This window comes from Procambarus clarkii, chromosome 52 (genome assembly GCF_040958095.1).
Source record: "Procambarus clarkii isolate CNS0578487 chromosome 52, FALCON_Pclarkii_2.0, whole genome shotgun sequence".
Classification (NCBI taxonomy): Eukaryota; Metazoa; Arthropoda; class Malacostraca; order Decapoda; family Cambaridae; genus Procambarus; species Procambarus clarkii.
The window spans coordinates 27,393,097-27,419,957 of record NC_091201.1 but is presented as its reverse complement, the minus strand read 5'-3'; the positions used below and the strand labels follow the sequence as shown (position 1 = coordinate 27,419,957).

At 45.0% G+C, this 26,861-nt stretch overlaps 1 long non-coding RNA gene across 1 annotated transcript in view; it reads right to left on the bottom strand.

Moving 5' to 3' along the window:
* Positions 1-161: 161 nt before the first annotated feature.
* The window catches only part of LOC138352246 (uncharacterized), a 104,183-nt gene continuing 77,483 nt past the window's right edge, over positions 162-26,861 (bottom strand). Inside the window, exon 4 of the long non-coding RNA XR_011222725.1 lies at positions 162-292. This is a non-coding gene — a long non-coding RNA (uncharacterized lncRNA). The remainder of the gene's footprint in view (positions 293-26,861) is intronic.

Here is a 26,861-nt window from a genome sequence, read left to right as displayed (position 1 = left end):
ACTTGATTTTTATTTGGAAACATACTCCTCAATCACCGGGCCCCTTAAACTCTGAATGCAGCTACTGTATATTGGTATTGAGAATATTACAATGATACAAACATCTTTGCTGCCAAATTGTAACCATCTTTATTGTAGTAAATTTAGTTTGTTGAAACACTTTTGTATATTTTATGCAGCTTAACAGCATTTTTCAGTCAAATAATATTTCTAAATATAATTGAATACCATTAATAATACTCACTCAAGTTTGCCATCAGTTGATGTATGGATACAGCACAGATATGACATTCTGAAAAAAAAAATCCCAATTATTTTCTAAGGATATAAATATTAAACATTTATAGATTTACACATTCTGAAATATGTGACAGAAACATTCTTCTATCGTTTCTAAGAAAAATTTACCAATACAGTACTGTATATAATTGTTTTATTTTGTAAGGGGTTTTATATATATATATATAAATCTTATAATATATATATATATATACATATATATATATATATATATATGTCGTACCTAGTAGCCAGAACGCACTTCTTGGCCAACTATGCAAGGCCCAATTTACCTAATAAGCCAAGTTTTCCTGAATTAATATATTTTCTCTATTTTTTTTCTTATGAAATGATAAAGCTACCCATTTCATTATGTATGGGGTCAATTTTTTTTAATTATAGTTAAAATTAACGTAGATATATGACCGAACCTAACCAACCCTACCTAACCTAACCTAACCTATCTTTATAGGTTAGGTTAGGTTAGGTAGCCGAAAAAGTTAGGTTAGGTTAGGTAGGTAAGGTAGTAGAAAAACAATTAATTCATGAAAACTTGGCTTATTAGGCAAATCGGGCCTTGCATAGTAGGCAGAGAAGTGCGTTCTGGCTACTAGGTACGACATATATATATATATATATATATATATATATATATATATATATATATATATATATATATATATATATATATATATATATATATATATATGAATCTTGTAGATCCACATAAACAGCAAAACAAAAGTATATTAGAAGTCAAGTCCTTAAAATATTATTCTCTAATTTTTTCATTGTAAAGAATTAATTTGTTACAAAACATGCATGAATTTGATAAAGGGTTGATTTTCAGATTGTGCTACAATCCCTGTTTGTTTAAACCAACATACAAAATTACTCAATTTCTCAAAATGATTAATCATATTACATAGTAAATACAGTATATCATTATGTAATACTGTGCATAAATTACAATCCACCATAGCATGGTTGATAATGTACATATAGTTCTGTAATAGAACTGTAATGTACAGTAATCTGTAATTGTAATCTGTAATGAACAGATGTGTACATATTTAGGCCTAGATTCACTTAGCTTCCATATACACAAAAAGAGATTTCAGATTATAATGTGTGTTTAGGTTTCAATATGTACAAAACTTCTTTACATAGTAGGATACATCATGAACATTTGGAATAAAGATAGACTAGAGTGTAAGTGCCAAAGGAATTTATCTTGGGACATAGCATCCCAGTGCTTCTTAACACTGCACTATGGTATACAGTGTATTGCTACTCGACAATTTTCATGTATAAACAAATTAATTATTTTTCAGTCTGTTGCCCAACTAAACTTGTTTCTTATCACATCTCGTGCATTGTTCTTGCTCATTACGTGCTTCCTCTCATGGCCTTGATGGACTCGTGGCTTGTCCCTCGGCTTGGAAAGCTTTTGTTCTTTCACGTCCCAGAGCTTATACGTCAAAACTAGTGCTCCATCCTTACAACACCACCATGATCAGTTTTGCCTACAGTACATTTCATTGGCCCTACTAAGCCCACATTCATGTTTGTGTCACACTTTGACCAATATCTTTTTGAAAGTTCTGTTCACCTTCCATCGCAGTCTTTTACTGCAAGGATTGCACACTTGCATGATTCTCTTATCCAAAGTTATCCCCTCACTGTGCCAGCCATACTCTCATGCAGTCCCACTTTTAAATTGTCATGTCTTAATCTATACACTGAAGGCTTATTCTATACCTTCCCCAATCATAATATCCTTTAAATTTTCACTGTTATTTACAAGCTAATGCTCTATAGACAGATCAAAATGCGATGATATTGGCTTTTTCCATTATTTTCCTGATAAAATAATGATTTTCCTCTGTGTTGCCTTTCCCAAGATGCAAGTATTTTCTGAGATTGCAACAAGCAGCCACAGGAATAGCTATCTCACCAAAGAAGAAATCATAAAGGAAATTCACCAGGGAAGAAGAAAAGTACTGTAGATGCCTTTAACCCCCAAAAGGAGGGAAATAAGTAACAGGTTATTCAACCAAACACCACAAGCCCAGCATGGCCCCAGAACACTGACCAGGTAATGAATGAGTCATTAGCACCCTGTTGGACTGCCAAACCCCTCTGAGCCAGAATAACGACCACAAGAAATTTAGTAACACAGCAGACAGAGCACCAAACTTATGAACATCAGAAGCCCAAGGGTAAATCATAGGTTGGCTAAACTTAGCACGGCAGATGACCCAATCCAAATGGGTGAGGGGCATCAGGTCCACAAATAGTGTTACCCAAATTACCGCAAGTGATGCAGAGGTAACGACCGACAGCCATGACCGGACACAACAATTGATGCACATCCCAAGCCAAACAAACCAAGCCTCGACCACCAAGAGACCCCTCCAGAAATCAAGAGCTATCTATACATCGAAATATGGGAGTTGGTTGTTCTGTGTCCTCATTAATGCAACTGACACCTGTCTTCCACATACAGTATCTGGAAGAAGCTCCATAAGATTTTGGGTAAATGTTCTAGATGTAGCACTTGTCCCTCTCTGTTGTTTCTGCTTGTGCCAGAACACCTCCATGGTATTGTGTGGTATGATATATGTCCTGTATTTGTCAAATAAGGCCTTCACTCCACCTTCCTAAAGCATTCACCACACCATAACTAGGGTACAATGGGTATATATACACCGATATATATACTTCTCAAATCTATATACACTGAAAGTTGGTTTTAATCATTAATTACATTAGGCATTCATGTATATTCTAATAGTCAGAAAGGATGAAGTTTTTGGCCTTATAATGATCAAGTGTAGATGGTAGACTTTGATCTTAACACCTGGCTAATGCTTGTGTTTTGGAATTTGAAACTTGTTAATTAAGTATAATGACTTTTAGCTTAGCATAATTAACAGAAAGTTAGTCATCTAAGATCAGAAATTACCAAAATGTTCTATAGGGCAGTCGGCATGCTCTTGTCGCAGCCAAAAGATCCTGGGTTGAATTCCCATGGCAGGACAGAAATCTTTCAAAGATTTAGTAGGGAGGCAAAAAAGAGGTGGTAAGGGTAAATTTTGTTCCACCTGATACCTCTGTTCTCCTAGCAGTAAATAGGTACCCAAAAGTTAGGTAACCGTTGTGGGTTGCAACCTGGCGAAAGTTAGCAGTTGACCTAGAGGAACTTTCTCCTCCTATAGAAAACCATTTGTGGTTAACTATATATTTAATTTGCATCATGATGTCTGCAATAGTTACAAATGTTATGATCTAAGTACAGTATTGTAGCTAACTTTCTGACACATAGTCATAAGATAATCAAGTAAGAGGCTTCAAGGAAGTGCAAGCTTGTAGTATGTAGTCCCATAATGATTCAATATATGTTAACAACTTTGATGACATAGTTTACATTTAGTCAGATGTACATCAACAGGTGGTGAATCATTCAGAGATACCTGTAAGCAAGCCTATGTCTAGCATTAATTATCAAAAGAAGGCACAAAGTCTAGAAGACTATGTATAGCACCATCTGTGTCACATAATATTCAAAAGTTCCTAGACATCATTCAGGATGCCAGTGGAAAAGCAAGATACCATTTGACATTGCTCGTGATATGTTATCAGATTCATCAAGGATCTTATCGAGACATACCACTCAAAAGAAAATTGGCAAAGCAAAATTCACCATCGTCCTAAAAATCGTGACTTTCTACGAGGTGCTCGACTGTTTACACTGCAGCCCTTACATTAAGGGAGGGTCTGCATTCCATTAAGTGCTCAAGAGTTAATCATGTGTGGTCAATTATAAACCTAGCCAGACACATTTTAAATTTCTCGTTACAGTAACTGGAAGACAGTCCATCATGAACATCTACTACACCTCCAGCTACCTCTCACCCCACCTCTGCAACCTGAGCTTACAACTTCACTCAGAGAAGTGTAGTTTCAATGTCCCGAGGTTGGATATCTTGGGACACTATGTATCAGAAGCAGGGATCCAATGACTGGAGAAGAAAATCAAAGCAAATCAGGAAGTTCACATGCCCATCCACTCAAAAGTAAAAACAAAATTAATCTTTGTTTGTAATGTTATCGGTGGATATATTTGTCAGTTGATGTCTTCTCACCTAGTTGTGCTTGTGGGAGGTTGAGCTCTGGCTCTTTGGTCCCGCCTCTCAACCGTCAATCAACTGGTGTACAGATTCCTGAGCCTACTGGGCTCTATTATATCTACATTTGAAACTGTGTATGGAATCAGTCTCCACCACATCACTGCCTAAGTTAGTTTAGTTCATTTATTATGCACCCCATACCCATCTTGTGGGCGGTAGTGAAAAGGGTTTCAGAGGCACATAATCGGCTCAGGGACTGAACCCCACAATTCATTTAGCTAAGCAAGTTACAATCTTAATGAGCTAGTTACAGCATTCCATCTGTTAACTACTCTGAGACATTGAGATAGTTCTTTCTTATGTCTCTGTGGCTCAGTTGGGTACTCAGTTTCCACCTGTGTCCCCTTGTACAAGGGGACACAGTGTACAAGTGTTAAATAATTTATCTTTATCTACCCTGTCGATTCCTCTTAGAATTTTGTAGGTAGTGATCATGTCTCCCCGAGCTCTCCTATCTTCCAGTGATGTTAGGTACATTTCATGTAGCCTTTCCTCGTAACTCATACCTCTTAGTGTTGGGACTAGCCTAGTGGCATATCTCTGAACTTATTCCAGCTAAGTCCTGTGCTTGACATGGTACGGGCTCCATGCTGGGGCCGTATAATCCAGGACTCGTAATTCACACAAGAGTCCTCGTGTGAGAAATAACTCGTAATTCTTAATTCTTAATTCGTATTCTTAATTAACTCGTAATTAACAAAAACTCGTCACACACACACACACACACACACACACACACACACACACACACACACACACACACACACACACACACACACACACACACACACACACACTAGGGGTGGTTCTAGATAGAAAACTATCACCTGAGGACCACATTAAGAACATTGTGCGAGGAGCCTATGCCACGCTTTCTAACTTCAGAATTACTTTTTAATACATGGATGGAGAAATACTAAAGAAACTGTTTACGACTTTTGTTAGACCAAAGCTGGAATATGCAGCGGTTGTATGGTGCCCATATCTTAAGAAGCACATCAACAAACTGGAAAAGGTGCAACGACATGCCACTAAGTGGCTCCCAGAACTGAAGGACAAGAGCTACGAGGAGAGGTTAGAGGCATTAAATATGCAAAAACTAGAAGCTAGAAGAAAAAGAGGCGATATGATCACTACGTTCAAAATAGTAACAGGAATCGATAAAATTGATAGGGAAGAATTCCTGAGACCCGGAACTTCAAGAACAAGAGGTCATAGATTTAAACTAACGAAACAAAGCTGCCGGAGAAATATAAGAAAATTCACTTTTGTAAACAGAGTGGTAGACGGTTGGAACAAGTTAGGTGAGGTGGTGGAGGACACAACCGTCAGTAATTTCAAAGCGTTATATGACAAAGAGTGTTGGGAAGACGGGACACCACGAGCGTAGCTCTCATCCTGTAACTACACTTAGGTAATTATACACACACACATACACACACAGGGGGCGCTAGTGACCGTGTGGACAGCATGCTGGACACGTAATCCTGTGGCCCGGGTTCGATTCCCGGTGCCGGCGAGAAACAAAAATAGGCAGTTTCTTTCACCCTGATACCCCTGTTACCTAGCAGTAAATAGGTACCTGGGAGTTAGACAGCTGTTACGGGCTGTTTCCTGGGAGTGTGTGTGTGGGAAAAAAAAATAGTTAGTAGTAGTTAGTAACAGTTCATTGATTGACAGTTGAGAGGCGAGCCGAAAGAGCAGAGCTCAACCCCCGCAAGCACAACTAGGTGAATGCACACACACACACACACTGTGTACTCACCTAGTTGTGCTTTTTGGGATTGAGCTCTGCTCTTTCGGGCCGCCTCTCAACTGTCAGTCTGTTACTAACTACTACCTAACTTTTCTTTTCTTTTTTCTTTTTTGTGTGTATTAGAGTGAAGGCGAGACATATCAAGTAGTGTACTGTAAGCAGCAGTATTTATAACAAAACACATGGAGATAAATATACATTATATAAACAAGAACATACAGTCACATACATTAACGAATCCGTCCACACAGAGGAAGTGACTTAACTGTTCCTGTCACGCATATGTATTAAAGCATACATATCCCATGTACAGAAACATGTATTTTCATACATACAAACACGTTCTGAAGTGAAAACTAGCAATCACCAAAAAAATTAATTCAAAATTCGTACAAATATAAACTGGGAAAGAAAACAAAGGAACCTAATACATTAAAACGATTTTAAAACTAAAGATCAATACGTTCCTGATTTATATTCATATACAAATTGCAGTAAACCCGTCACATATTTACTCTAACACCTGTGGTATAAGACACTTACATGTCAAATAAACTTAAGACAATCACCGAGTCAAATAACGGAAAAGCAACTTCTGGAAGCCCCAAAACCTTCTCATAGACACATGGCAAATTACAACTAAACAAAGCAAGTGGCAACCACGTGTCGTCATGGCAACGGTAACATGAGGAGCCGGCAGGTGCCACAACACTAGGCACCCCAGGCCAGCACAGGTGTGTGCCTCGCCTCCTCCCCTCACACACTCATTACTCACACAACCTCTACCGCACTCGCCGCCATCACCACCACCTCTCACGGTCGTGTAAAGACAGCCAGCACCGTGCGGGCAAAATGGTGGCGTGTATTTGAAGGAAATAAAGTGTAGATGGCGCGAGTGTAGCCGCCACCTGAACACCCGGCACTGTGTACAAGGTGTTGGCAAGGGGCACAACCCTGACACCTCAAAGTGTTGATTCCCTCCCCCCAGGCACTGAGACGTGGCACTAACGTCTAAAGTTACTCACATTTCGGCTTTATTTGGTATGGAAATTAGAACATAAACTCAATCCCATTCATCTCGCAAGAAACACGAGCGAAAGATAGATTCAATCAGCATTCTGAATGTTAAAAGTTTCCACTCTAGATGGATTTGTTGCCACTGTTATAGACCCCCAAGAGCAACAAGGACAACAGTGAAGGATTAATAATCACCAAAACGTTTCCTTGTGGCTGTGGTACAGTCGCCATGACAGCACCAGACCAAGAGACCACTCATGGTAAGTAGGTCCCCCATGCACCAGCCTCAACACCCACACCTTATAGTCCCATACACCAGCCTCAACACCCACACCTTATAGTCCCATACACCAGCCTCAACACCCACACCTTATAGTCCCATACACCTGCCTCAACACCCACACCTTATAGTCCCATACACCTGCCTCAACACCCACACCTTAGTCCCATACACCTGCCTCAACACCCACACCTTATAGTCCCATACACCTGCCTCAACACCCACACCTTATAGTCCCATACACCTGCCTCAACACCCACACCTTATAGTCCCATACACCTGCCTCAACACCCACACCTTATAGTCCCATACACCTGCCTCAACACCCACACCTTATAGTCCCATACACCTGCCTCAACACCCACACCTTATAGTCCCATGCACCTGCCTCAACACCCACACCTTATAGTCCCATGCACCTGCCTCAACACCCACACCTTATAGTCCCATACACCTGCCTCAACACCCACACCTTATAGTCCCATGCACCTGCCTCAACACCCACACCTTATAGTCCCATGCACCTGCCTCAACACCCACACCTTATAGTCCCATGCACCTGCCTCAACACCCACACCTTATAGTCCCATGCACCTGCCTCAACACCCACACCTTATAGTCCCATGCACCTGCCTCAACACCCACACCTTATAGTCCCATACACCTGCCTCAACACCCACACCTTATAGTCCCATGCACCTGCCTCAACACCCACACCTTATAGTCCCATGCACCTGCCTCAACACCCACACCTTATAGTCCCATGCACCTGCCTCAACACCCACACCTTATAGTCCCATGCACCTGCCTCAACACCCACACCTTATAGTCCCATGCACCTGCCTCAACACCCACACCTTATAGTCCCATGCACCAGCCTCAACACCTTAGCCAGGATGACAACTACAGTGTTCTCGCAACACCTGTGTGTGTGTTTGTCTCGTGTCAGTGTTCGGGATAAAGCTGTTTCGTAAGACAATCATGTATTTATGGCACATGTTTGATGTTAGCATTAATTGTATAATTGTTATCCACACGATTTTGTCGGTGTGTTATCTTGTTGATTTTGTTATATCTTTGTTTATTAGATTTGTTTATTTATTTGTATAATGTTTATTATGTACTTTGTATATCTTTTGTTATATCTTTGTTTATTTGTGTTCAAAGCTTCGATAAACATTTACCAGTTTGTGTATAGATGTGCTCAAAGGGACGCGTTTGTTTGTTTGTTTGTACCTTCTGACGTGTGTATACTCACCTATTTCTGTCTGCAGGATCGAGCATTGACTCTTGGATCCCGCCTTTCGAGCCATCGGTTGTTTACAGCAATGACTCCGGTCCCATTTCCTTATCATACCTAGTTTTAAAATTATGAATAGAATTTGCTTCCACAACCTGTTCCTTAAGTGCATTCCATTTTTCCACTACTCTCACGCTAAAAGAAAACTTCCTAACAGCTCTGTGACTCATCTGAGTTTCCAGAGTTCCAGTGTGTGTGTGTGTGTGTGTGTGTGTGTGTGTGTGTGTGTGTGTGTGTGTGTGTGTGTGTGTGTGTGTGTGTGTGTGTGGTGGCAATCACTGACTGTTGGGTACACCTGTGTGCAGGTATGTTCAAGAGGTCACAGGTGTTGAGAATTAGTTGTCCATATATTAACTATGCATAACAAATTTTTTTCCTGTTGGGAATAACATTTACATGTCTTAGAGATATACATTTCTACACTCACATGAAATTACATACTTTTCTATAACTAAATACATTATGAACTAAATATGTTTGAATGATTACCCTAGTGAAAATTTCTTGTTTATGTATGTTTAATTCACCAATCACCCATACCCATGTTGTGGGCGGTAGTGGACCCCATACCCATGTTGTGGGCGGTAGTGGACCCCATACCCATGTTGTGGGCGGTAGTGGACCCCATACCCATGTTGTGGGCGGTAGTGGACCCCATACCCATGTTGTGGGCGGTAGTGGACCCCATACCCATGTTGTGGGCGGTAGTGGACCCCATACCCATGTTGTGGGCGGTAGTGGACCCCATACCCATGTTGTGGGCGGTAGTGGACCCCATACCCATGTTGTGGGCGGTAGTGGACCCCATACCCATGTTGTGGGCGGTAGTGGACTCCATACCCATGTTGTGGGCGGTAGTGGACCCCATACCCATGTTGTGGGCGGTAGTGGACCCCATACCCATGTTGTGGGCGGTAGTGGACCCCATACCCATGTTGTGGGCGGTAGTGGACTCCATACCCATGTTGTGGGCGGTAGTGGACCCCATACCCATCCTGTGGGTGGTAGTGGACCCCATACCCATGTTGTGGGCGGTAGTGGACTCCATACCCATGTTGTGGGCGGTAGTGGACCCCATACCCATGTTGTGGGCGGTAGTGGACCCCATACCCATCCTGTGGGTGGTAGTGGACCCCATACCCATCCTGTGGGTGGTAGTGGACCCCATACCCATGTTGTGGGCGGTAGTGGACCCCATACCCATGTTGTGGGCGGTAGTGGACTCCATACCCATGTTGTGGGTGGTAGTGGACCCCATACTCATGTTGTGGGCGGTAGTGGACCCCATACCCATGTTGTGGGCGGTAGTGGACTCCATACCCATGTTGTGGGCGGTAGTGGACCCCATACCCATGTTGTGGGCGGTAGTGGACTCCATACCCATGTTGTGGGCGGTAGTGGACCCCATACCCATGTTGTGGGCGGTAGTGGACCCCATACTCATCCTGTGGGTGGTAGTGGACCCCATACCCATCCTGTGGGCGGTAGTTGACCCCATACCCATCCTGTGGGTGGTAGTGGACCCCATACCCATCCTGTGGGCGGTACTGGACCCCATACTCATGTTGTGGGCGGTAGTGGACCCCATACCCATCCTGTGGGCGGTAGTGGACCCCATACCCATCCTGTGGGTGGTAGTGGACCCCATACCCATGTTGTGGGCGGTTGTGGGGAAGGTTAGAGGCACATAATGAGTCCGAGAATGCTGTGTTCCCACCTGATAGAATGGCGTCCATAATATAATTCATTTCGTCGGGGACAACCACCCTGTGTACACACATAGTTGTATTCACCTAGTTGTGCTTGCGGGGTTGAGCTCTGGCTCTTTCGGCCCGCTTCTCAACTGTCAATCAACTGTTTACTAACTACTTTTTTATATTTTTTTCCCCCCACACCACACACACACACACACACCCCCCCCCAGGAAGCAGCCCGTGATAGCTGACTAACTCCCAGGTACCTATTTACTGCTAGGTAACAGGGGCATTCAGGGTGCAAGAAACTTTGCCCATTTGTTTCTGCCTCGTGTGGGAATCGAACCCGTGCCACAGAATTACGAGTCCTGCGCGCTATCCACCAGGCTACGAGGCCCCCTGTGTGTGTGTGTGTGTGTGTGTGTGTGTGTGTGTGTGTGTGTGTGTGTGTGTGTGTGTGTGTGTGTGTGTGTGTGTGTGTGTGTGTGTGTGTGTGTGCTCACCTATTTGTGCTTGCGGGGGTTGAGCTTTGGCTCTTTGGTCCCGCCTCTCAATTGTCAATCAACTGGTGTACAGATTCCTGAGCCTACTGGGCTCTATCATATCTACATTTGAAACTGTGTATGGAGTCAGCCTCCACCACATCACTGCCTAATGCATTCCATCCGTTACCTACTCTGACATTGAAAAAGTTCCTTCTAACGTCTCTGTGGCTCATGTGGGTACTCAGTCTCCATCTGTGTCCCCTTGTTCGCGTCCCGCCAGTGTTGAATAGTTTATCCTTGTTTACCCGGTCGATTCCCCTGAGGATTTTGTAGGTTGTGATCATGCCCCCCCTTACTCTTCTGTCTTCCAGTGTCGTAAGGTGCATTTCCCGCAGCCTTTCCTCATAACTCATGTCTCTTAGTTCTGGGACTAGTCTAGTAGCATACATTGCTTCCCGTGGCGGGAGGAAGGTCAATGGTGCGGGTCACTCTTAAGAGGGCGCAGTTTGTCACCCACGATGCCAAACCAGCGGCCCCGTCAACCCTCGCGGAATGATAACCATATGTAAGGGTAACGCCAGTTGAACGTTGATTTAACGATGGTAACGCTAATAACTTAACGTGAAACCAACGTCACTTGTAAACAAATCCACAAGGGCCGTGACGAGGATTCGAACCTGCGTCCGGGAGCATCCCAGACACTGCCTTAATCGACTGAGCTACGACAGGGTAAAAGGGTTGAAACCGAAGTTCTACTGAACTTACTGGAATCCTCGTCACGGCCCTTGTGGATTTGTTCATTTGATGCATCACGTTATTGTGATCTCTGTGTGTGTAGCAAGACATAGGTTGAGATTTAGGGGGTAAGGTAGGTTACATGGAGTTTATTAGGTAGTGCTTAGCTTTCCTCTTAAACTGGTTGAGAGAGGTACAGAAGTTTGACATAGTTGGGAAGGTCATTCCACATTCTGTGTCCCTTGATTTGTAGAGCATTTCTAGTTTGGTTAAGTTGTACTCTTGGAATATCAAATAGGTAATGTTTCTGGTGTGGTGCCCATGGGTTCTGTTACAACCTTCTAGGAAGCGTTTAAGGTCATTGGCATAACAGTTCAGAGTTTTAAATATATAGAGTACACTTGAGAGGATGTGCAGTGACTTAATATCTAACATATTCAAAGATTTAAGTAATTCATGCTCATGCCACCACTTCATCCACATCAATCACTTCTTAAGCGCCCTCCTCTTCCCCTCGATAACTTTATATTTGTAAATCATCTATGTATGTACTTTTCCTGAATAAAGAATTTGAATTTTGAATTTGAAATTTGAATTTGAATCTCGCAGCAGTCTCAACGGGCGTTAAGGCACAAGTTCTCCAACGTCCTTCCAATCACTCACAGATGGCTGGACTCGCTATACACAGTAATTCATTCTTAATCAATGTAAACAAACCCGCTATGATTAAGGAAAGATGTATAGTTTCCGTAACGGGTGATGCTTGAAGGACCAAGCCCCCAACCTGGCTATCACGCTGCTGATACTGCTTCACGGGTCTTTACACATGTAATATTTTTATTTGAGCTTGATCACAACACATGTCTGCGGGTCCACTCATTCCATCAGCAGGTGTGCCTCACTGTCTATATTGGTGACAGTAACAGTCTGGTGACTTATAACACACACCCGCCCCGTCCCCGTCACGCTCTCAAGAGGACGGGACAGACCCGTCACGCTCTCAAGAGGACGGGACAGGCCCGTCACGCTCTCAAGAGGACGGGACAGACCCGTCACGCTCTCAGAGGACGGGACAGGCCCGTCACGCTCTCAGAGAACGGAACAGGCCCGTCACGTTGTAAGCGTTCCTCTAGCCAGCCTAGGGACAGCTACACATGTGCAGATGTACCTAATGTGTCAATAAAAAACAAAATTGGCGGACAGTCATAGCGTACTACCAAATGTTTACAGCCAATCTTCGTCGCGGACCGGATGAGCGGGTCTAATCATTTAATAACGTCATATATCTGAAACCAATCACCTGATAGCACTATATACCCACAACCAATCACCAGAGAGCCCTATATGAGGGTGTGAGGGCTGGTGTAAGGGCTGGTGTAAGGGCTGGAGGGCTGGTTCTACAGCAGCCAGCTACCAGCACCAATGTGCCGTGGTAAGAACACATTCATAAAGGAGCCAGGTGGAGCAACAGGGGGACAGATCAATGTGCCTCTGGTGTCCACCGTATACCTCAGGTGACGGTGGTGACGGGGCGAAGGGAAGATGTAGGGAGGAAAGGGATGGAAGCAGGGGAGGGTGCTAGGGGTTTGGGGGAGGAGGCAGGGAGGGGGGGGGGAGGGAGGGGTAGAGAATGAGGTCATGAACGACTTGGGAGGCAAGTCATTCATGGCCTCTCACGGCCCTACAAGGCCGTCGTAATCACTGTGATTGACAGCTGTCATCGTGATAATTCGTCTCCAAATGTCGACTAATTATCTTCAGGAATATCACTGTTGAAAACGACGTTCAGACGTCTCAATATTCTTACTCTAAACTCCTCGGCCAACACACGGTCAACGAATATCAGTAGACTTTCGTAGAGTGGTGATTTGACAGCGCCGGTTCCTGACCATATGGCGGTCGAATGATCTATCCTGAACCAATACCATCTAAGGTCTCTTAGAACAATTACGTCAGTGAGCTCCATGCTAATTGTCTGCGCATCACCTCTCGGTCAATGACTGATCGCCATATTGTTTTCTGTTCTCATTTGACTTCGAGATGGTACGGGATCCTCTGGCTGTAGAGAAACCAGTTATGTTGAGCGCCATCTATTATCTAGCATCAAAAATGTATATTTCAACATACGGAACATATATTACTTGTCAAAACCACTTGGGGTGGTATGGGTGCTTCCTCCACTCCCTCCTGCATGTTTATTTGGCCTCCTGGCACTCTCTATTGAGCCACGGGTTATTATATATGCCCTCATATTCCTGTCTGGGTCTTGTGTGTGTGTGTGTGTGTGTGTGTGTGTGTGTGTGTGTGTGTGTGTGTGTGTGTGTGTGTGTGTGTGTGTAATTACCTAAGTGTAGTTACAGGATGAGAGCTATGTTCGTGGTGTCCCGTCTTCCCAGTACTCTTTGTCACATGACGCTTTGAAACTGTGCGCTCGCGTGTTTGCATGTGTGTGTGTGTGTGTGTGTGTGTGTGTGTGTGTGTGTGTGTGTGTGTGTGTGTGTGTGTGTGTGTGTGTGTGTGTGTGTGTTTGCATGTGTGTGTGTGTTTGCATGTGTGTGCGTGATTGCATGTGTGTGTGTGGGTGTGTTTGTATGTGCGTGTTTTCTTTAGCGTGAGGCAAAGGGCGGGAAAGTGCAAGCAGAGGTTGAGCACATTGGTCGATACCGTGGGTGAAGGTGCCATTATGGCAGCCTGGCAGTGGCCCTGTGCCATGACCATCACTCATACTCAAGCGTTACCACACACCGCCCCACTGTACCACACTACCACGTGTGGCACAGGGTCTCCCCCCCCCCTAACTGTGGTAACTAATGTCTCCTCTCTCCCAGGTAAAAATATTAAAAACCACATAACCCTAAGAAGTTAAAAAAAAAAACTTAAAAAAGCAAGAAATATAAAGGCATAAGGTCCCTCAAAAAGCCCAAAAGCCAAACTAGCAGTAATGTGCATGAAGCTTTTGAACGCCGGAGCCATGCAAGCCAGAGGCTAAATTCACGAAGCAGTTACGCAAGCACTTACGAATCTGTCCATCTTTTCTCAATCTTTGGCGGCTTTGTTTACAATTATTAAACCGTTAATGAGCTCCGAAGCACCAGGAGGCTGTTTATAACAACAACAGCAGTTGCTTGGGAAGCTTTCATGCTTGTAAACTGTTTAATAAATGTAACCAAAGCCGTCAATGATTGAGGAAAGATGTACACGTTCGTAAGTGCTTGCGTAACTGCTTCGTGGATCAGGCCCCAGAGCACTCACGACAAAGCCACAGACTCGTGACCAAGCCAGCCAGCCTGGCGCCAAGCCCATCTAAGTTGTTGTTTAAGATTCAGCTACTGGGAACAAAACGTTCCAAGTAGCACGGCCTATGGTGAGCCCGTAGCCTCCCCCAAGCTAGGTGTTCTGTACGCATTACAATGATGCTATCATTCGGGTACGACCACGCGTCTGGGGGTTGTCAACACCTGACTGTGGTGTTGACGGTTGACTGTGGTGTTGACGGTTGACTGTGGTGTTGACGGCTGACTGTGGCGCTGACAGCTGACTGTGGTGCTGACGGTTGACTGTGGTGTTGACGGTTGACTGTGGTGTTGACGGCTGACTGTGGCGCTGACAGCTGACTGTGGCGCTGACAGCTGACTGTGGTGCTGACGGCTGACTGTGGCGCTGACAGCTGACTGTGGCGCTGACGGCTGACTGTGGTGCTGACGGCTGACTGTGGTGCTGACGGCTGACTGCGCTGGTGTAGACCCAATCATGTCCAAGACTCGTAACTGCTGGCTAACCTGTCATGGTAATTAACCTGGTCTCACCTGGGGGTCACTGACCGCTCTCAGCTCCCAGCTAGTGCGGACTAGGAACCCTAGTCTCTCCTAGTGCTAGTGTGGACTAGGAACCCTAGTCTCTCCTAGTGCTAGTGTGGACTAGGATCCCTAGTCTCTCCTAGTGCTAGTGTGGACTAGGAACCCTAGTCTCTCCTAGTGCTAGTGTGGACTAGGATCCCTAGTCTCTCCTAGTGCTAGTGTGGACTAGGATCCCTAGTCTCTCCTAGTGCTAGTGTGGACTAGGATCCCTAGTCTCTCCTAGTGCTAGTGTGGACTAGGAACCCTAGTCTCTCCTAGTGCTAGTGTGGACTAGGATCCCTAGTCTCTCCTAGTGCTAGTGTGGACTAGGATCCCTAGTCTCTCCTAGTGCTAGTGTGGACTAGGAACCCTAGTCTCTCCTAGTGCTAGTGTGGACTAGGATCCCTAGTCTCTCCTAGTGCTAGTGCGGACTAGGAACCCTAGTCTCTCCTAGTGCTAGTGTGGACTAGGAACCCTAGTCTCTCCTAGTGCTAGTGTGGACTAGGAACCCTAGTCTCTCCTAGTGCTAGTGTGGACTAGGAACCCTAGTCTCTCCTAGTGCTAGTGTGGACTAGGATCCCTAGTCTCTCCTAGTGCTAGTGTGGACTAGGAACCCTAGTCTCTCCTAGTGCTAGTGTGGACTAGGAACCCTAGTCTCTCCTAGTGCTAGTGTGGACTAGGATCCCTAGTCTCTCCTAGTGCTAGTGTGGACTAGGAACCCTAGTCTCTCCTAGTGCTAGTGTGGACTAGGAACCCTAGTCTCTCCTAGTGCTAGTGTGGACTAGGAACCCTAGTCTCTCCTAGTGCTAGTGTGGACTAGGATCCCTAGTCTCTCCTAGTGCTAGTGTGGACTAGGAACCCTAGTCTCTCCTAGTGCTAGTGTGGACTAGGATCCCTAGTCTCTCCTAGTGCTAGTGTGGACTAGGATCCTTAGTCTCTCCTGGTGCTAGTGTGGACTAGGAACCCTAGTCTCTCCTAGTGCTAGTGTGGACTAGGATCCCTAGTCTCTCCTAGTGCTAGTGTGGACTAGGAACCCTAGTCTCTCCTAGTGCTAGTGTGGACTAGGATCCCTAGTCTCTCCTAGTGCTAGTGTGGACTAGGATCCCTAGTCTCTCCTAGTGCTAGTGTGGACTAGGAACCCTAGTCTCTCCTAGTGCTAGTGTGGACTAGGAACCCTAGTCTCTCCTAGTGCTAGTGTGGACTAGGATCCCTAGTCTCTCCTAGTGCTAGTGTGGACTAGGAACCCTAGTCTCTCCTAGTGCTAGTGTGGACTAGGATCCCTAGTCTCTCCTAGTGCTAGTGTGGACTAGGATCCGTAGTCTCTCCTAGTGCTAGTGTGGACTAGGAACCCTAGTCTCTCCTAGTGCTAGTGTGGACTAGGAACACAGCCACACTATGTTGAGAACACCGCTTCACGTTCCATCAGCCAAAGTTAAGCAACGATGGGTTTGATTACTACTTGGATAGGTGACCGCCTGGGAATACCAAATGCTGCTGGCATTAAACTTTGCGGGGGCGCTGAGTTAAGACAGCGTTCGGGTATCATTGTCCTAAGAGCCCCGGGCTCGATTCCCGGACGAGGCAGAAACAAATAGGCAGAAACTCTGATAGCAAAGTTTCTTTCACCCTTGATGTCTCTGTTCACCTAGCGGTGAATAGGTACCTGGGAGTTAGACAGCTGCTACGGGTGACTTCCTGGGGATGTGTGTGTGTGTGTGTGTGTGTGTGTGTGTGTGTGTGTGTGTGTGTGTGTGTGTGTATTCATCTAGTTGTGTTTAAGTGGGGTTGTTCGGGTTGGTTCGTTTCTGGTCAGGCCACCAAACAGTTGTATTTTGCACGGAGTGGCAAATGAACACGAGCTCCATCACAGAGCTGCGGGTCATTGAACTCTTCAATAACATAATCGACCACTCGTGTCCCCTCGACCTTGAATTACCATGCCCCCCTAACAGTCGTTATGTAATATTACGCCGCGAATGGCCTCGTTCCACAAGTCATGAAGCATTTGAATTCACGTAACCACTAACGAACCCTGTACATCTGTCCTCAAATCATGGCGGCTTTGTTTACATTTAAAACAGCTGACAAGCTTCGAAACTTAACAACCCAAGGGTTATTATTGTTGTTGTAAACAAGCTCGTGTGAATATATATATAGTGATTCGCCGCTCAAATTGTTTCATAAATGTTAATAAAGGCGGTATGCTAGAGGAGAGATAGACATGTTTGGTAAGTGGTGGTGTAAATGCTCGCTGAATTGTGGCTCCTGGTTTTAACAGCCAGTCATTATGGTGTATGTACCCCCCCCCCCACACACACACCTTCTATAATTGCTGTATCCCAACCTTTCATGAAGGCCAAAGTGGTTGGATTATTAACTACTTCACCTTAAAATATCTTCAGATTATGTCTTATAAAAAAGTTGGTACGGATACTAAATTGTGTTGTATCCGTTGTATACTCTTTAAGTTGTATACTCTTTAAGTTGTATACTCTTTAAGTTGTATACTCTTTAAGTGGCGAGTGTCGGCTCTAAGACGGTCACGGCTGCTTGTGGTGCCCGTCAGTCGTCTGTCTGTCTGTCTGTCTGTCTAGTTATGAAGCGGTATCTGTCTATTGCATGATCTGCTGATACCCCGTCACCTACTGTCTCTTCTACTCCCTCATGGCCTGCTTGATATCTGCTTGATGGGTTTCTGGGAGTTCTTCTACTCCCCGGCCTGAGGCCAGGCTTGAATTGTGAGAGTTTGCTCCACCAGGCTGTTGCTTGGAGCGGCCCGGAGGCCCACATACCCACAGGCCTTATGATACTTACGTTCACTGTGTTTACTAGTTGTGTTTACTAGTTGTGTTTTGCGGGGGTTGAGCCTTGCTCTTTCGGCCCGCCTCTCAACTGTCAATCAACTGTTTACTAACTACTTTTTTTTTTTCCCACACCACACACACACACCCCAGGAAGCAGCCCGTGCCAGCTGACTAACTCCCAGGTACCTATTTACTGCTAGGTAACAGGGGCACTTAGGGTGAAAGAAACTTTGCCCATTTGTTTCTGCCTCGTGCGGGAATCGAACCCGCGCCACAGAATTACGAGTCCTGCGCGCTATCCACCAGGCTACGAGGCCCCCCTACGAGGTCACTGTCATATTTGTTATGAGGACTTCCCTGAGGGGCAGCTACACTACCATCACAACCTCATCCTCCAACACAAAAGTGAGCCGTGACTCAGCCCCGAGTGTCCAGCAGAATGAGAGACACTCAGAATGAACGTGGCTTTGTATGTATCAGGGACGAGTCACAGTCGCCAGCATAGTGTCGGGGAGCGAGCGAGGGGTCTCATCCCGTGAGACAGCAATTGGCACCCTGAATGGTGACGATCGTGGGACACCAATGGCTTTCAACCGGCTAATTTATGATGCCATTTTGTTCCTAAAGTTAATGGCAACAGTATTGCCATCATTGCTCTTGTGTCCACACAGGAGGTCTTGCTAATACAGCCTATCCTCCTTTTTTTATTAGTACTTATAGTAACGGTGAGGACCATAATATATATATACAGACGTACAACGAAATTGGAAAGTAGAAATCTGAATTATCGAGTTGGACTAACCGGGAAAACTATTTTTTTACTTCTGTTGCTTTAACAAACTAACCTAACCTAACTTTCCTAGGCCTAATACACGATATTTGAGGCCTAATATAGTACATATGTGTGCTATACTAGATCTAGGAATATTTAAGTTTGTTTTTTAGCTTAATTTTGTTTAAAAGAATCCCTTACTAGTCAGTATACTACTGTGTAAAAGCTCAGAACGTACGAATTCGTGACTACTGACGAACCGTCACAATAGATACTCTCTAAACAGGAGGATGGGTTGGTTAATGCCACCGCACGCAGACGCAGCACGCAGCACCATCTGCAGCATTAGGGAAGCCTGTCGCATGTCCACAGAGAGGTCCTTCTTTTAGGGGAGTTGACGTCATCCTCGCTGCTAACAATCACGCAGCAGCATGCGTCAGTCAGTCAGTATTCATGTGTGTGTGTATATATATATATATATATATATATATATTGTGACGGTAACGCGTTGGTGTTCGGCTGTTTAAGGCTAGGGGTATGGCCTCGTCACATAGTTATAAAAAAAAAAATAGAAAAACTGGAACTTCGTCTGTGGTAAGGTAAGGAGAAGACACACAAAACACAAGTAAACTTTAACAATGAAATTTTAATTACGTTAAATAAATCAAAACATGAAAATATGGACAGACAAATATGTATAATAAAATCAATGAATCAAAATAATAAGAATACTTAAATGACAAAATGAAAAGTTACGTTAAGGCAAAATAACAAGAAGTGCAATACAACAGTAAGTGGGAGGTGCTGGAATATTGGCTTAAAGCCACCACCTCTCTCAGTACACTCTAGAGTCTAGCTGGGAGGTGTGCTGGCTACGAAAGCACGGAACATTCTGAAGACTGATGTTGGGGCGACCCCAGACATCGGGTAGTATTGGGGGGCGAGTGCAGGTGCAGCCAGACCGGCGACCAATCAGCGGAGCCGTAGCGATCAACGGGTAGTTTGGTGATTTGGGTCCGAACAGGTGGCGGGCTGCATACGTTTCTGCTCACCCTTGCAAGCCTTGCTGGTGCTGGTGTTGTTGTCGTTGTTGGACATTTCTTCCATAGTCTTTTTATATAATTGTGAAGACGTAATTTTGGAGGGAAGAGCAGGCTCAATCTCTTGAAGGAGATTATCGTCACAACTCTCCCCCGAAGCCTGCGGTTCTGGAAGAAGTACGTCGTTATGTGGTGGAGTAATGGATGGAGTCGCTTCTACTTCATAAACTCTGGAGAGGGCATCGGCTATGGTGTTGTCAGAACCCTTGATATAGCGGATCTCCAGGTTGAAGTCTTGTAAATACAGAGCCCATCGTAGAAGACGCTGGTTGGTGAATTGGGCTTGATGTAGGAAGCGGAGAGGGTTGTGGTCTGAGAAGATGGTGGTAGACCTGGCGCCTTGTAGGTACGGAGCGAAGTGTTGGAGGTTCAGGACGATGGATAGTAGCTCCTTTTCAATAGTGCTGTAGTTCCTCTGGTGTGGTTTCAGTTTGTAGCTGTAGTAGCTGACAGGTAGAACTTCCTCGCCTCGTTGTTGCATCAGGACACCACCAACGCCGGTACCACTGGCGTCGACATGAAGGACGAAAGGCTTGGTGATATCTGGAGAGGCGAGAATGGGGTTAGAACAGAGGAGGAATTTGAGTTGTTCGAAAGCAACGGTTTGCTGCATGGTCCAATTATACCGTTGCTTGGGACTGGTTAATAGAATTAGAGGTGTGGCGACTGTACTGAAATTCCTCACAAACCTACGGTAGTAAGAGGCAAGACCAAGGAAGCGCAGGAGCTGCTTCCTGGTGGTAGGCTGTGGATACTGTAGGATGGCTTGAGTGTGTGAGTCTAACGGAGCTATGCTGCCACTCCCAATAACATGACCCAGATAACGCACTTTACCTTTCGCGAAAGTGGACTTGCCCAGGTTGATGGTGAGGCCGGCTGTCAGGAGCTTGGAGAACAGACGTCGCAGCTGGAGCAGATGTTCACTCCAGGAGTTGGAGGCTACGACGATATCGTCCAGGTAGGCGTATGTGTTATCCAAGCCCTGGATGACACGGTTGACAGCTCTTTGAAAGGTGGCCGGGGCATTACATAGTCCGAAAGGAAGGCGTTCATATCTGAAAAGTCCAAAAGGAGTGATGAAGGCAGATATCTCTTTAGCGCGCTCCGTTAGACACACTTGATAGTACCCCTTAAGCAAGTCCACTTGGGACAAGTACTGGGCACTACCAATGGCATCAAGGATGTCATCTATCCTTGGCAAGGGGTAAGCATCCTTGACAGTGACAGAGTTCAGTTTACGATAGTCAGTGCACAACCGCACCTTACCTTGGGGTTTGGGCACCAAGATACAAGGTGAGGCCCAGGGGGACTCACAAGGTGTAGCCAGTCCATGATCCAAGAGGTATTGCACCTCAGCACGCATGACTTCCTTCTTGCTCGGGCTGATTCGGTAGAAGGGTTGACGAATCGGCCGGGTGTCGGGGAGCAGTTGGATGTCGTGCTGGGTAACATTACACTCTTGGGGATCATCTCTGAACAACTCTTGATGTTCTCTGAAGATCTTGACGAGAGGTGCACTATGATTATCCTGAAAGTATTTGGGAAGATCATTAAGGATTTCGGAATTAGAAAGCGCTGACTTCTTGTCAGTGCTTTCGGGAGGAGAAGCTGGGAAGGTCTCACTGTGGATGTAGGGTTCTGTGAATGTGGAATAATTAGTCAAGACAGTGGGAGGAGTACCATTATATTGCTTCAGGAGGTTGACGTGGCACAGCTGGGTCTTCCGCCGCCTATCTGGAGTCTCTATCACATAATTATTATTATTCCTGCACTCTTTGACGCAGTAGGGTCCTGAAAATCTGTTTTGTAAAGGTGAACCTGGGATAGGGAAATAAGCAAGGACGAAGTCTCCCGGCTTGAATTTTCTTACTTTGCTGGTCTGGTCGTAATGAGTCTTCATTCTCACCTGGGCTTTCAATAGATTATCATGGGCAAAGCGGTGGACTCTCTCTAGAATGTGCTGAAGGTTTTGAAGAAACTGGGGCACATTCTGATGCTCACTGAAGGTGGCATCTCTGAGAGAGTCTTTGAAAGCCTTAAGGGGAGTACGGCACTTACGGCCGTAGAGCATCTCATAAGGAGATACTCCTAGGGACTCATTGGGGAGACTTCTGAAAATACACATTATTAGGTCAATCTGCTTATCCCAATCCTTTGAGGTTTCACTACAAAACTTTTTCAAGAGTGCTTTGATGGTCTGATGACTACGTTCAAGAGAACCCTGTGAAGCAGGATGATAGGGGCTGGACAATACCTGTTTGATGTTGAACTCCTCCAGTGTTCTTTTGAAGAGATCACTGGTGAAGTTGGTGCCACAGTCACTTTGAATCTCCCTGGGAAATCCGTATTGAGTGAAGATCTTCAGTAGATGTTTGATAACCGTAGCAGCCGTGATGTTCTTCACTGGAACTGCTATGGGAAATCTGGTGGTAGGACACAGGATGGTTAGGATGTAGGCGTTACCTGAACTGGTCCGAGGTAAAGGACCAACACAGTCTATTATGAGTCTGTGGAAAGGTTCCGCAGGCACCTGTATGGGAATCAGTGGTGCTCTGGGAATGGAGACGTTCGGTTTGCCTGCCATCTGACATGTATGACACTGTTTTACGTACTGTTTGACGTTATTTACCATACCTGGCCAGTAGTAGTCTTGACGAATCCCATGGTAAGTCTTGTTGAAGCCGTAGTGGGAGAATGATCCGTGGGCCAGGTGTAGAATAGTGGGCCGCAGGCTGGTGGGAATCACAAGTTGTTCGGTGTTGGCCCAATCGTCCTCCTCCTTCAGTTTACTGGGTCTATATCGGCGGTAGAGCAAGTCGTTCTCTAGGAAGAACCCAGGAATACTGTCGGGTTGAGTCTCAGCCTGGAAAAACAATGGTGTTAAAGTAAGATCTTCCCTCTGCAACTTACGGAACTCCAACTTGGTCAGATGCGGGGGTAGTTTCTGAGGGTCTTGAGGGACAGCGGTAGCAGTAGAGTCAGCTGGCTGTGGACGTGCGGCTTGTGCACGGGTGGTCACGAGAACCGGAGGAGAAACTTCACTCTCTTGAACCTCTGCTGGAACATACTCAAGAATAGGGTTACTTGGCACAGAGTTACACACCTGGGGTTTGTCCATGACGATCAGGTTGGTTGGTTGCAGGTCTTCTGCCAAGTCGTTGCCTAGGAGAAGTTGCACTCCAGGCATGGGAAAAGGCTTTTCCCTGACGGCGACTTGGACTTCCCCGTTCACGTAGGGACAATCCAGGTGGACTCTGGCGAGAGGGTATGGAGTAGTAGCAGTGAGGTCAGTGATGAAGACCGTTTCCCCGGTGTAGACTATGTTGGGCACAGCCGACTTCAAGATGATCGATTGTAGAGCCGCTGTGTCCCTCAAGATCTTCAATTTGAAACGTCCCTCCGGATTTGAACCGTTGGCAGAGACAGTTCCAGTATACAGGTGGTTACTGAAAAGAGAAAGATCATTAACATCAACACCAACATTCATCACAGGCTTACCGGACTTAGGAGGAGTTGGTTTGGGTCGTTGTTGGTCAGTGGATCCCTTGTATTGAGACTTACCACACTTGTCTATGGTATGTCCATAGAGTCTACAATACTTGCAGTACAGTTGTGAACCAGCTTGATCGGGGCTCACCTTCTCGTAACTGTACCACGACTTCTTACTGGAGGATGGTTCAGGTGTCAGCCGGTGGATGAGGCTGTAAGTGTCAGCCGACTTAGCACACTTCAGGTAGTCGGTTTCTTCTTTATCTGCTAAGTAGAGGCGGACAGGAGGCGGCACACGTCTCAAGAATTCTTCAACAAGCATCAGGTTCACGAGTTCTGTAAAAGTAGAGACATGTGCTGCTTCCAGCCATTTCATGAAATACCTCCGTTTCGTGTTAGCAAACTCGAGGAAGGTAGTGGTACTTGCCTTCAGGTGGTCACGGAATTTCCTTCTATAACTTTCAGTAGAGAGGAGGTAGGCGTCCAACACTGCTTGTTTCAGAGTGTAGTAGTCATTCTCAGACGCCAAAGTACTGAGTGTGACTGCAGCTCTACCTGTAAGATGGACTCTGAGAAGTGTGGCCCATTGGTCGACAGGCCAACTGAGTTGATTAGCAAGGGTTTCAAAGGTGGTAAAGAACACATCAACTTCTGCTTCTACAAAGGATGGCATTAACTTACTTGCATGTGATATATTAAAACTGACGGGAAGATTGGCAGTAGCTTGTTGGCGTTGAGTGAAGTGTGAAGTTTCCAAGGCGATTTCACGTTGACGACACTCTAGAGCCAGAGTTGCTTGTTGCTTGTCATGTTCGCGTTGTATTTCCAACTCGCGTTGTTTTGTTTCAAGCTGTACTCTCTCACGTTCATGGAGCAAGGCGACCTCACGTTCGTGTTCTTCTCTCCTCAAAGCAGCTTCGCGTTCTTGTTCGTCTCTCCTCAAAGCGGCTTCGCGTTCGTGTTCTTCCCTTCGTATGGCAGCTGCTTCTTTTTGCTGCTCACGTTCAATCTTGGCCAGCTCTAGTTTAAGTTTCATCGTTGCCAAGTCAGTTTTCTCTGCAATATAGTAAGTTTCATGAGTTTCAGAGTCTATCTTACCTTGCTCTAAATAGTAATCCAGCAACAGGTTGTGTAGGTCATTTTTGTTGGCTTGGTAGGGAACTTCTAGTTGATACTCATGTGCAAGAGTTTGTAGTTCAGTCCTCTTGGCACGACTCAAAGTCCCTATTTCACCTGCTGGATTTGCACGGAAAGTTTGGAGACGAAACATGGTGAAATTAGCAAATAAAGGTACACGAATGTTCAATAATGAAATGTCAGAAACAGGACAACGTGGCAACTGGTACCTATCCTGTGTGATCTTTAACAATTAACGTTAAGTGAAAGATATTAAATGATTAAATTAAATCAAGGGCGCAGGAAGTCTTGTACCCGGTACTCATGTAAGAGAATAAGGGCAAGAAAATCCTACTAACAAATGAAACAGAGTTTCGAAAACAAATGAAACAGTTAAATGCTTCAAAAGTAAAATTGGTAGTCCAAGGATGTAGGCATACCTTGCCGAGTCTCTATAGGACATAAAGCAAGTTTTTCCTACTGAATTTAATATGATACTTACAGAATTAGCGAATTTTTGTGCTCTGAAAAAATAAGCTAATTCCCTACCGTTGTATGTATCATCATCTCTGACTGACGTGTAGGGGTGCGAGGTGTCAACTGGTGACGAGAACTGCTGCTGAGGTCCCAATTCAGCAACTAAAGTTCGAGCTAGAGGAACTATGGCCCTCTTTGTCCTCCTACAGTCAGATTGCAGAAGATTGGGTACTCTTGACCCGGGGCAGACCACAGTACCAGGGTACCAATATGATGATCTGTCAGAATGAGAAATATTCAAGGGACATAGATGGTAAATACGAGTAATAACATGGAGGGAGAGATGACCAATTAAGAGTATGACTGAGGCCTACAGTCACCACGTAATCCAAAGTTGTCTCACCTTCACTATATGTTACTCTCGTAATGCACAATACACCGCACCTTATAAAAAATGAAATTGAATGAAAAATAGTAAAGCTACGTTAACAGAGTTAAATACGCTTACCATAAATTACCACTTGGCACCAGTACCTGAGTGAAGCTCCCGGACAGGCCCCCATATAACTTGTGACGGTAACGCGTTGGTGTTCGGCTGTTTAAGGCTAGGGGTATGGCCTCGTCACATAGTTATAAAAAAAAAAATAGAAAAACTGGAACTTCGTCTGTGGTAAGGTAAGGAGAAGACACACAAAACACAAGTAAACTTTAACAATGAAATTTTAATTACGTTAAATAAATCAAAACATGAAAATATGGACAGACAAATATGTATAATAAAATCAATGAATCAAAATAATAAGAATACTTAAATGACAAAATGAAAAGTTACGTTAAGGCAAAATAACAAGAAGTGCAATACAACAGTAAGTGGGAGGTGCTGGAATATTGGCTTAAAGCCACCACCTCTCTCAGTACACTCTAGAGTCTAGCTGGGAGGTGTGCTGGCTACGAAAGCACGGAACATTCTGAAGACTGATGTTGGGGCGACCCCAGACATCGGGTAGTATTGGGGGGCGAGTGCAGGTGCAGCCAGACCGGCGACCAATCAGCGGAGCCGTAGCGATCAACGGGTAGTTTGGTGATTTGGGTCCGAACAGGTGGCGGGCTGCATACGTTTCTGCTCACCCTTGCAAGCCTTGCTGGTGCTGGTGTTGTTGTCGTTGTTGGACATTTCTTCCATAGTCTTTTTATATAATTGTGAAGACGTAATTTTGGAGGGAAGAGCAGGCTCAATCTCTTGAAGGAGATTATCGTCACAATATATATATATATATATATACATATATATATATATATATATATATATATATATATATATATATATATATAACTGAAAACTCACACCCCAGAAGTGACTCGAACCCAATACTGCCAGGAGAAACGCAACTGGTATGTACAGGGACGCCTTAATCCGCTTGACCATCACGACCAGACATAAGGAAGTGATAGCCGAGGCTATTTGACCCACTTCCCCGCTGGCACTCGGATGGTAATCTTGGGCATAGCATTTTATCAAATCACCTCA